Source organism: Lactuca virosa, chromosome 5 (assembly GCF_052849685.1).
Source record: "Lactuca virosa cultivar CGN04683 chromosome 5, Lactuca_virosa_CGN04683_v6, whole genome shotgun sequence".
Classification (NCBI taxonomy): Eukaryota; Viridiplantae; Streptophyta; class Magnoliopsida; order Asterales; family Asteraceae; genus Lactuca; species Lactuca virosa.
The window spans coordinates 85,894,389-85,907,484 of NC_136430.1; positions in this window are offsets into that span (position 1 = coordinate 85,894,389).

Consider the following 13,096-nt stretch of genomic DNA (forward strand, 5'->3'; position numbering starts at 1 on the left):
AAATGGTAAAGAGAAAGGCTAAGTCTGAGATAGTCCCATTACCAAAGGGTCCATATGTTTATTTTGCCAAAGGAAGGGGCATTGATAGCAAAGCTGCCAAATTTACCTAAGGTTGTTAAAGTCAATAATTTTGACTCTACATCAAGTAGAGCCCATTATCTAACTCTGTTAAGTTCTATTCTGAGATCCTCATTACATGATGTGACTGGGTCACATGTTGATGTTTTAAGAATCAAAGAATAGAGAGAAATCTTAAAGGAAGTATATGCTGATTCTGATCGCGAAGGTGGATTTCGATCGCATCAGAATTTTGAGCAGTTGCTTAACAAGTTATGATATATTGCTTAGTAATAGATAACAACAATTTTCCATGTGGATTGTAAGGATAAGTTTTTCCGCAAAGTTTTAAAATAAAAGAGAATTGTTTAATTTTATTTATTTGAAGTATCCTTACAATGGCATTTATGGAAAATTGTTGCTTATATGATTCCACTGACAGCAATATTGGAAAATGGATTTGATTCTTTCATTTGTGGTAGTGTCTAAATTTACCAAATCAGGAAAGTTCCTCATCACCCAAGTTTCAATTGGACCGAAACTTGGAATCATGCAAGTTGAATAGTATGATGAATGAGAACTTTCAAGCATTGGAAAATCAAGACTAATTACTTGTTCACATGGATGTGTGAGTCAAGTGAAGGACTAAAGGGATCGAGTACACATTCTTGTGCACTGGTCATGTCCACCACAAAGCTCGTTAAGACTATTTGCTTTACTAAAGTTTAGTAAATATGGTTATACTTACAAGTTTAAGTATAATTCTGAAACATTGGAAAAGTCTCAATGTATGACAGAACGAATGGGAAGAATCAAATTAGGCAGAAAGATAAAAGTTTCTCAAATCTGAAAAGATGGGAGAGTACTTTAGTATCATGTTTGTGATCATGTTAATGATTTAGAAATCATATCACAATTAGTCCTCTAAAGGTCATCTTAGTGCATTCTTATGACTAAGAAGAGGTGTCATGAATTGTTGAAATGGTTAGATCAGGAAGATGAGTCATACTTCGTTCCAAAACAATTCTTAGAGTCATACTCCAAGATTGTAACTTGAGTGACATATCTTAAACAAAGGTTTAAAACACTTGTCAAATGTAAGAGTAAAAGTGTCCTACTCTTGTACATTTGAAATTGGTAAGTTGTGATGTTTTGGATAAAACAAAGACCAACTAAGGCCAATTGTGTGAAGTGTTTTTCTTGATAAAGAATCCGCACTATCTCTTGAATATTTGGCAAGATAGTCTTATATGTCAAGAGGATAGTGGGAGTCTTAAAGATCCTAAAAAGAATTTCAAGAACTAATCAAGAATAAAACCTGAGGTTCTTCACTAGCACACGACTTGAGGTTTATAACTTATCGTGTTGACATATTCTGTGCCCATTCCAGTTAAAGTTGGCTTTCCATAGGAGTTCTGAAAGTTCTCAATTGGTTGCATAACAACTTGGAAGCAATGGCAGGCCCTGTACTGCCAGGTGGCAAGAAGTTAAGATTACATAAGTTCAGTCCATATGAGTTTGGATTTGTCATTATCCTTGTCTTGTGACTATGGTTTTGACGATTCACATGGATAAGAACACATACACCATAAAATCTAAGTGTCATAAGGTTTCTCTCCGATTCATGAAAATGATGGTGAGGAAACACTTCCACCAAGTAGATTTGAAGCAGATGGCAAAAGGTCTAAACAATTGAGACTATGATTACGGCATCCCTTTTCATAGTTCTGAAATTGTTTAGACACACATGCATGCTATCTAAGGAAAGGTGTATGATTTTGATAAAGTTTTATCAAAGCATCTTGTATCAGAAATCTGAACTTTGGTAAGAAAGTCAATAAAGTATTGATTTCTAGAAGTCCAGCTGATTTCTGAGTACATGTCAAAGCTAGTGGGAGCATAAGTGTTATGCTAATAATCATCATGTTAGTGGGAGCATGATAATTATTGTTAGTGTTGCAAGTTAGCAATGTTAATTATAGAAAATAAAAGTTTCAATTAGTGAGGCTGCAGGGATTGAAAAAGTTGTTTTGCTATAATTAAGGGAGAGGATATACTTCATTTCAGTTCTAAAGGCTTAGATTGAGACCTTAATCATCTTTAGTCAAGAATATATATATATATATATATATATATATATATATATATATATATATATATATATATATGAATTTCATGTTGGATTGGTTCAACTTAAGGAAATTCTATATATTGCGTTCTCAAAATTCGATTATGATTACGGCATCCCTCTTCATAGTCAAATTTTTGAAAACATGGCAAATAAAAATATTGTAGCAAAAGACTGGTCTAGAATCATGTCTTTATGTGAGACATCATGAATCGTGTACCATTTGCTTTAGGTACTGGATCGATTGCATGTGCTATAATATTTGTCATTTCTAAATTTTTCCAAATGCCGAGAGGCATTAAGAAGGGAAAAGGTCTAGAATTGGATATGACTAAAATGATTAAGCAATTGTCGAGGACAATCTGAGGTTTACCAAAGATTGGTTGCTCAGGGACAGTTGGAAGTATAGTGCTAATTTTGGAAGGACCATATTGACATATTCTGAAAAGAGGCTTCTCTTATTCAGAAGTGATAGTCAAAATGAGAATATGGAGTTGTCTCCATAGGTGGAAGTTATCTGTGTAAGATTAGAAAACTTAATGCAAGAAGCATGTCCAAAGCAATGTACATTGAATATGAGATTTAGTTTCCATGGAGTTGATCCCCATTGGAATACCTTATAATGACTGTTGACAAGTCTTTGTGACTTTGTACATATTCATTATAGGAGGATCAGTGCATATAAGTTTAAAATCTAAACAGATTTCGATAAATGATAGGAATTTGAAATTCTCACATTTTTCGATAAGGATTTGGGAGTGTGAAATTAGAATCATTGAAATTATGTTCAATTGGTTTATTTCACAAAGTAAGGATCATAGACAAACATAGAGTGCATACTTGGTGTATGGCAAAGCTATTGTTTAAGAAAAACATAGTGTACATGCTTGGAGCATGGGACAACTAGTGTTTTTAATTCAAGTATAAAGTTGATAAAACCGAAACAATGAATAATGAGTAATCAGTATGGTGATAAATAAAAGTGTTTATTTATATTCATAGGGTTTGATACCATATTTGATTCATTTATTCTTGTGTTTCACTTTGCATGTTTTGACTTCCAGAATAACTAAGTCGCTCTTCCTGAATGATTAAGTTATTCAAACCATCCACAGTCGGTCATATGTTGGAAGTAGATATGAATCAAGACTGTTATGGGATGGTTTGTAAAGGTCCAAGTTGGTGGACAAAGTGGTGCTACAACACTCATGAGTGCTCATAAGTTATGAGTATTGGATTCAACCCATGCTCATTTGAATCACTTCATGGATTTTATCACGAGTGATCATGAGACGATAATATCTTATATTCTTAAAACCTAGAGATATGAGTTGTCACTATGAGTTAGTTATACATTGATTGCACGAAAACGCATTGGTAACTCGATGTTATAAAACATGCCTTTGTGTATGATTCAACAAGTAGTAGAACAAGCCATATGAGTCGAAGTTTATCCATTCCTTTTACCTTCGGGATAAAAGCGATATTTATGGGCCCCTCGATGATTTAGCAATGACACATGTGAGTGATTGGCCAAGCCAGGACTGATTTGATTTGTTCCATCAGTCAATCATCATAAATCGGAAATCGGGAAACAACAAATGGACAGAGAGAATGATTATAATCCATGTCTCAGTCCATATGATATCTAGAATGGAGGAATATATGATCCCTTATCTAATGGACAACTCATTGACAAGGTCAGAGTTCGACAACGGCTTTAAGAGCTACGATTGCCAGTTAGGTTTTGAAGGCATACTCAATAATAGTTTTAGACTTATCCAAGTGGGAGACTGTTCGATTAATGTCTAAGTCCATAACTACATTTGGTATGTACTTGACCCGACCCGGCATGGTCCATTTGGGTTGCACTTCACCGGCACAATTTATATGGATAGTCTTTTGAGAATAGTATATTTATGATTTATATTAATATATTATAAGTTCTAATATATTAATATGGAATCATATTATTTAATTAGTATTGATCAAGAATTAATTTAGAATTAATTAAGTGATCAAAAAGAACTAATTAAATATGGACTCTTACATATATGGAATGGGCCAAGTTCATTTAGGTTGGGCTAAGCTTTCATGGATGGTCCATGGAGCTTTTAACCCATGGATCCTATGTAAATGAAAGGTCATGGGTATTAGGGTTTACATGGATGTAACCCTAATCCTCCATAATATATAAAGGGGTCCTTGGCTCACAAAATTGGCACAAGTGTGTGAAAATAAGAGTGGGCCGATTTTAGTGTGCATACATATTCTCTCAAGTTCTTCCAAGGTGTTTTGGTGATTTGTGATTCCATTTGAGGCTTCCACACTATTGGGGCTAAGCTCTTAAAGCTTGAAGACATCAAAAGGTATGTCATCTAACTAGAACTATGTAGTATAGGTGCTTCATAATATGCTAGTTAGGATGAAACCTTGGAATAGTTAATATTTGCATGTATAATAGAGAAAACATAGATCTAAGGTTTATAGGGTTGCATGTACATCATAGGAGTGTTAGAATGCTCAAAACCCAACAGGATCAGACGAAGAGGAGGGCGCTGGGAAGATCGTTAATGAACCTTACCCTATCAGGAGCAGGCATGAGCCCCTTCCACCTCCCTCCTTCTAGGTATATAGACACCCCAATGGGGGTCCTCTTTGGATGAACATTCCTTGTAAGAGAATATTGCCCATTCAAAGACAAACTTTGTTGCTGAAATCTGCACTGTGTCGAGGATGCACCCCCATAATGGGCAACCCAGCTGCATGCATGGGCTAGAGAAGAAGACCGACGATCCACAATCGATATGCACCCATTCACCATGCTCCGGGCCCCAGCACTCCTACATATCGAGCGCTACCTATCATTGTACCACAAGTGACCTGCTTGGACACTCGGGTCCAGGCTCTCCATCACGAGGTAATGGAGATCGGTGGCGAAGCCCGGAACGCGATGGTGCGAATTCGATGCATCCATGAGGAAGAAGAACACCATACGGATGCCATGCTAAACCTACAAGTAGAGCAAGAGAACATTACAGACCGCCTACACTCCTTAGATGAGGAGATGGCCGCCATGAGACAACCAATCCTTGCAGCTGAAACTAGGGCAGTTATAGCGGAACAAAGAGCGGAGGAGGCCACTCGCGAGATGTGTGAGATGGCAGGGCACCTTGTGCGTCATTTTGGTATATGATAGACTAGTATAGCCTAGTGATTTAGTGACTACACTACTCACACTATGTGTTAGGCTTATTGTGTCTTTTATCACAACTAGTAGTAGTAAATCAACCGAGGTACGCCGTTCAAAACCAATGTAACCCAAATCAACTTAATGTTTTGACATCTATGTTCTATTTTGGTTACTTAACATGTGTACAATGCCTACTACTACTTACTACCATAAGTACATTACGATGATGTTGGTCAAAACATTGGGAATCGTACAGCAATACATGTAATTTATATGTATATATATATATATATATATATATATATATATATATATATATATATATATATATATAGATGGGGTACAACTAGCAACAACCATAGTTACTTACGAACTCGTTTCATACCATACAACAAAATCATGCTACCACACGGAAGTAAACAGCGTACCAACGCAACCCCAACTCTACAAATGGACCCCGCTACGTTCTAAGCCGCTATAGCAGCCGTCGTGGCAACCGTCATGGCACAACTTAGCGCTAACAACACAAACGGAAACGGGAACGGTACCAACAGTTCCAATCACGGTGACAACCAAGGACACTAACGAGTGTGCTCCTGCAAAGACCTCCCAAATTATAAACCTAAGAAATCCTACGACATTGGAGGAGTACTGCCCAAGAAACGAAAGTTCCGGAACAAGAAAATGGGTCGTCCGACTCAAGAGCCTGCCAAAAGACAACAAATTGTGGCAGTCCATACCACCACTGTCCCTACTCCCTCAGTGCGGACGAAACCATATGTTGGGAACCTGCCTAAATGCAACAAGTGTAACTTCTATCACAATGGATTCTGTCGAGAGAGGCACTGCAACAAATGTAGAAAAAAGGGGCACACCACTTATTTCTGTAGGGTGCCAGCTCAACAGACCACCCAAACCACTAATGTTGGGGTGGGTCAGGCTTGCTACAGATGTGGGGAGGCGGGGCATTTCAAAAGGGAGTGCCCAAAGACTAGAAACAAAAATGTCAGAGGCGTCGGGAGAGTTTCAACAACGGGACATGAGGAAGCGACGAGGGACTCCGCTGTGATTACCGGTACGTTTCTCCTCAAATAACTCATATGCATGCATACTTTACAATAGGGGTACGAAGAGGAGGCTCGTGAGTCACGAAGTGTAAATACATACTCAAACAAAAACCTCAAACATTCACAAAAATATTCCTGGTAGCGATGGCTAGGGGAAGGACTGAAACCACCAACGACACATACCTAGGATACACCCTAACTCTAAACAATAATTCCTTCCAAATCGACCTAATACCGGTGACAATAGGAAACTTCGACGTGATAATTTGCATGCTTTGGTTAAGTCCTCACCATACCAATATCATGTGTTACGAAAGGCCGTTCAACTTAACTTACCAAATAACGAATCCCTTGTCACCTATGATGACAAACCCGACACAAACCTCCAAATCGTCTCTTGCATCAAGGCTCAGAAGTACCTACACAAGAGGTACCACGCCTTCCTAGACCACATTTTGGATAAGAAATAGGAAGTGAAAGACATCAAGGATATTCCAGAAGTCTGTAACTTTCCCGATATATTCCCAGAAGACCTTCCGGGAATACCACCTGTGTGCCAAGTCAAGTTCAGAATTGACTTGATTCATGGAACCACTCCCATAGCTAAATCCGCATATCGATTAGCGCCGATGGAAATGCAGGAATTGTCCAGTCAACTGAACGAACTAATGAGTAAAGGATTTATCAGACCGATCTTCTCACCTTGTGGAGCACCAATCTTTGTTCGTAAAGAAGAAAGGTGGATCATTTCGTATGTGCGTTGGATGTAAAGAGTCAAAAAACTCACCATCAAGGAACGATACCCCGTACCCCGAATCGACGATTTGCTCAACCAACTTTAACGAATGAGCTACTTATCAGAAAGTCGATCTAAGGTCAGGATACCATTAGCTCAGAGTTCTGGAGAAGGATATCATCGAGACAACTTAAGACTGATAAGGTCAACTACACCACACACAACCTTGATTTCGGGGGCAATAGTGTTGCCCTAAAATCAAGAGACACTACCTTTATGGCACAAAGTGCACAATCTTCACTGACCATAAGAGTCTCCAGCACATTCTCAATAAAAAAGAACTCAATATGAGACAACGACAATGGGTGGAACTGCTAAATGATTACGAATGTGAAATTCGCTATCATCCGGGCAAGGCCAACGTAGTAGCAGATACTCTAAGTCGAAAGGACTACTCAGGACGCCGAGTAAAATCATTGACCATGACCATCTATTCACACATGTCCACGTAGATCAAGGAGGCACAACTTGAAGCCTTGAAACCCGAGAATATCTCAAGTGAAGCCTTGCGGGGAATGGATAAAAACCTTGAGGTCAAGGATGATGGAGCTCGTTACCTCATGGAACGAATCTGGACAACGAGATTCGGTGGGTACAGAGATGTTGTCATGAATGAGGCTCACAAGACTAAGTACTCCGTTCATCTCGGGTTGGATAAGATGTATCTAGACCTCATGATACTCTATTGGTGGCCAAACATAAAGGCAGAAATCGCTACTTATGTGGGCAAGTTCTTGACTTGCGCCAAGGTCAAAGTAGAATACCAAAAGCCCTCGGGTTTGCTTCAACAGCCAGATATACCCGAGTGGAAGTGAGAGCGGATAACCATGGTCTTCATAACTGACTGCCGAAGACAACTGGTGGGCATGTCACTAGTTGGGTAGTCGTCGATAGATTAACCAAATCGGCGCACTTCCTGCCAATAAAAGAGACTGACAAAATGGAGAAACTACTAATATCCATTATCTCTAATAGACATAGCAGGTTTACCTCACGGTTTGGCAAGCACTACAAAAGTCCTTGGGAACCAGGCTTGACATGAGTACAGCCTACTACCCACAAAACGACGGGCAAAGCGAAACAACTATTCGAACGTTGGAAGATATGTTGAGAACGTGTGTGATAGAGTTCGGTAGAGCTTGGGATACCAAGTTACCACTCATCGAGTTCTCATACAATAACAGTTATCACACTAGCATTAAGGTTGCTCCACTTCGTCGAGGAACCTGTGGAGATCATGGACAGGGAGGTCAAAAGAACGAAACAAAGCCGCATACCCATAGTGAAAGTCCATTGGAACACCAAGTGAGTGCCTGAATTCACTTGGAAACGGGAGAACCAAATGAAACATAAATACCCCCATCTTTTCCCTACCTCGTGAGGACCTACTCAAAGTGCGAATTTCGGGACGAAATTCCTTCTGACGGGAGGATGAGGTGACAACCGTCAATTTTTGTCAAACAAAGTCAACAAAAGTCAACCAGGTCAACTCAACTTGTATTAGAATTTTAGGTGAATTGGGATATTCCCTAATGCGTCCAGTGTATGATTGACAAATTATAACGTACCTCTCTTATTGGAAAATATTCGAATATAAACCCTCAATAAGGTTAGTATCGTAACAATTCGGTAATTCGAATTTATATTATTTTAGTATAAATAATATTCATAACTCAATGTATTGGAGTTCATAAACCCAATGCTACATGGAAAATTCATAACAAAGACTACAAATACAAATTTTTGGTGAAGTCGTCAACAAATGCGACAAATTCCATACCCGACCTAATACGCCCAACTTTTAACGGAAAGAATTTAGGAATCAACCTAATTTTTGTGTAACGTATTATTATTTTTGTTAATAATGATTTTATTAACAAATTTAATTTTTATTATTCAAATTAAATATTCATACATCATTTATACCATATTTTCTTTATAAAACTACCACACTTTTTATAAAAATGTCAGGATTTTTATAAAATAAAAGAGAGTTGACTTTAATTTTATAAAACTTCATAAGAGAAAAAAATTGTCTCTACTTTTCCCCACAAATCATTTACACATCATATATCCAAGCTAATAACCAACAAACAACCAAGTTTTACACAACATACATCCATGCAACACCCCACCCCACCCCCCACCCTCCCTCCTTTCTTCTTTTTATTTTCGGCCGAGAGGCCTATCCTCTCACCACCATCATCTTCATTCACCTTCTTTTCTCAAGAACAAGCTCCAAATCCTCCATAGATTAATTCTCCAAGTTGGTTCTTAGACTTTTGGTAAGCATTTCCTTCTTAATCTAGTGATTTTACACACATCCATACTAGTTTTGTTACATTTACACACATTAACATGTGTTAAAATCCATAGGATAATACCATCATCAAGTGTTCTAAGCTTGAAGATCTTAATCTTCATCTCTATATCCACTAAGAAATCCAGTCCCCTCATTTTCGAGTTTTCCATGTTTTAGAGGGGGGGGAGGGGGAATACAAGTAAACTCATATAATAACTCAAGTTGTTTTGCATGCTTCTTCTTTAAGTTGTGTAAAAATGTTATATGCATGAAAAGATGTTATTACTTAGTTATTTGAACTTTTATATGCTGTGCTTGTTTAGAAATGAAAAATTATGAAAAACAAGTATAAACATACCATATGATCTTGAGAAAAAGGTCACAAAAACAAAACTATAAAAACTATGGTTTTTATGAACATAATATGACTTTTCTAGCAAAAATGGTTTTAGACAAAATATTTTCATCATTTTTGTGGGCTAAAACTCAAAATGGGCTATTTTGAAAGGTGTTATGAAACTAGTGAGAAATACCAAAGATTTGGTTTTACAAAAAAAAATCTAAAAACCCACCATTTTTATGTAAAAGAAGGGTTTTTCTAACAAAAATGGTCATGACTAGGTTATGGTACCATTTTTGTGAGAGTTGACATAAAATATGTTATTTTAAACATATGAGGTTAGTTTGACTTAATGTCCATGAAAAGGTAAAAAAAAAATTTACAAGGTTTACAACCTAAATTTTTATCGGTTAGTGACGCTAAAAAGGCCAAAAACTAGAAAAATTGGCTTTATCATACCAAATGTTCTTATACTTGTGTTAGATGTAAATTATATGATATAATCTTTTAAAACATCTAAATACGCTAAATTATACATATGTGAGTATATATGGACAGAACAAAACATTTATAATGAACTATAGTAGGTATAGTTCAAATGATTTATAATGATAACAATTCATTTGGTTTATGGAGCTAACATACATTCAAATGATTTTATATAATGATAAAACTACGTGATACTATTTTCCAGTACATCACTACTTACATTTTTGGTCTTAGGGTTTATGATTTACAACTAATTTTTTAAGAAAATATTGGATTTTCTGAAAGCGCACTCTATCATTTTACAAGGAAAAGTTACAGATTTTTCTCATACAAAACTCTTATGAACTCACCAACTTAATTGTTGGCACTTTTTCAAAACTACTTGTATTCTCAGGAAATCAGTAAAGAGGTAATCAAAAGGTTTTGAGGATGGGGGTCACGTCACGTTAATTACTTTTGTCATATGTATTTGGTATTGAAATGAAATAATGTTATGGGATACAATGTAAACTTCTTAATTATAATTATGTTGGATGTGTTGGTTTGATCACTATTATTCAGTTTGTTATGATACTGTACATGAAGTCATTCACCCTCAGACGTTTCTGCCATCCTGGTTTGGGGGTGTGACAACATTGATCAATATGGGTGAACTGCTTAAACAATATCGAATTGCTGGTAGGCCCTTGTGCTACCAGATGGCAAGAAATGAAGAACAAGTAAAGTTCAGTCCTTGAAAGATGAATTAGAATTTGAATTAGTCATAAACCTTATCTTATGATTGTAGGTTGGAAATGGTAGATTCACATGGATGGGAACACTTACACCGTAAAATCTAGGTGGCAAAAGGTTTCGCTCTAATTCATGAAAATGATTATGAGGGAACACTTTCGCTAGTAGATTTTAAAGATTTGATAAATATCATTATGGTTAGTGGTTGGTTAATTGCGTTCTCAAATTCGTAATATGATTACGACATCCCTTTTTATTGTTCAAATTTTGAGAAATGGCAAGGAAGTGTTTGAATATTCATTACTTATAGCTATAAGTTCTGAAAGGGTTTAAACACACACATACGCTATCTAATGAAGGTATATAAGCTTCAGAAGTCTAAATGAAGACTTATCAAAGCATCACGTATCAGAAATATGCACTTTAGTAAGGAAGAAAAAAGTATTGATTCCTAGAAGTCCAGTTGATTTTTAGATACATGTCAAAGCTAGTGGGCGCATAAGTGTTATGCTAATGGGAGCATAATTGTTATGCTAAGTGTTGCAAGTTGGTAATACTATTTGTAGGGAACAAAGTCTACAAATTTGCAAGTTGCAAAGTTTGAAAACTGTTTCATTATAGTAAAGGCTCAAGGGAGAGGGCATTCATACTTCATTTTAAATCTAAAAGTGTAACGTCCCAAAAATAATGACATAAAATTTTTGTGTTTAGATTAGTAAATCGTTAATATATATCATGTCCATAAAACCAAGGTAAACAAGATTTAGCAAAAACATCATTAAATCAGAGTAATTCACAGAATGCGGAAACATGTGGTGTGTGCTCTGCAATCATCCCGAGCTCTTCCCTTTGAAAACCGAAGCACCTAAAACATAAACTGAAAATCGTAAGCACAAAGCTTAGTGAGTTCCCCCAGATACCACATACCACACATACATAAATCACATACTGGGCCCCTGCCCTCCATCTGGCCTCGTCTGGTCTCGAGTCCCACTCGGCCTTGGGCCCCGCCCGGCATCGAGCCCCGCTCGGATTACTGATCTATCGATCACAAGGCCTCACCTGACATTGGCCCCACCCGATATACCCATAATCATATAACCATATAACTTTACAAGCACATGCAATAATCACAAAGACTATAGCATCCCATACAGTCATCGAGCCCCGCCCGACATCGGGTCTCGCCCGAAAATTATAAAAACACATATTGATAGCTAACGTACGATGTCCTCATCCGGCCCCGCCTGGCATCGTGCCTTTCCAGGCAAACATATAATCATATAACATGTGCAAGAGTCGAACATACATCTGGCATCCTAACATATAAACTATGAGCCGACATTGGTACCTTCGAACCGCTAAACCCAGTGATGAGACACACCTCGCTCTTCCGAATCATATAGACGATCCCTGGCTGTTGGCTGACAGATTCCCCGAACTATCAATATAAAAATAACACCCAATTAACAATTGGGTTCCAAACCATAACCATAAATCCATACCAGAGGTAAAAAGTCCATTTTACCCCTAACCTAGCTTGGTCCAAGACTAAGGTCCAAACTCACAACCTAAAAGGCCCAATAGCCAAATAACCAAGCAAGGCCGAAATATGGCCCAATTTTCCAAATTGGGCCCAAACCCCTTACATGGGGCCTTACCCTAAAGCCCAACCAATTTTCTTAGTCCAAAACACTTGTACTCAGATGGCCCATTAAGAACTCAAACACCCAAACCCAAAATGGAAGCCCAATACAAAGCACAAAAGCCAAAACCCTCCTGACTGAGTACGCGGGGCGTACTCAGCTGTAGGCTAAGCGTACATGCAATTTGGCTTGTACTATCACACCCCCGAACCAGACCGCGGAAACGTCTAGGGGCTTGGGTGACTTTATTCTTGTAGTATCATCATAGAGTATATAACTGAAACATAACATCGTCATCATCACACATGTAATATTACAAATCTGATTGGTTTACATAAAATATTGT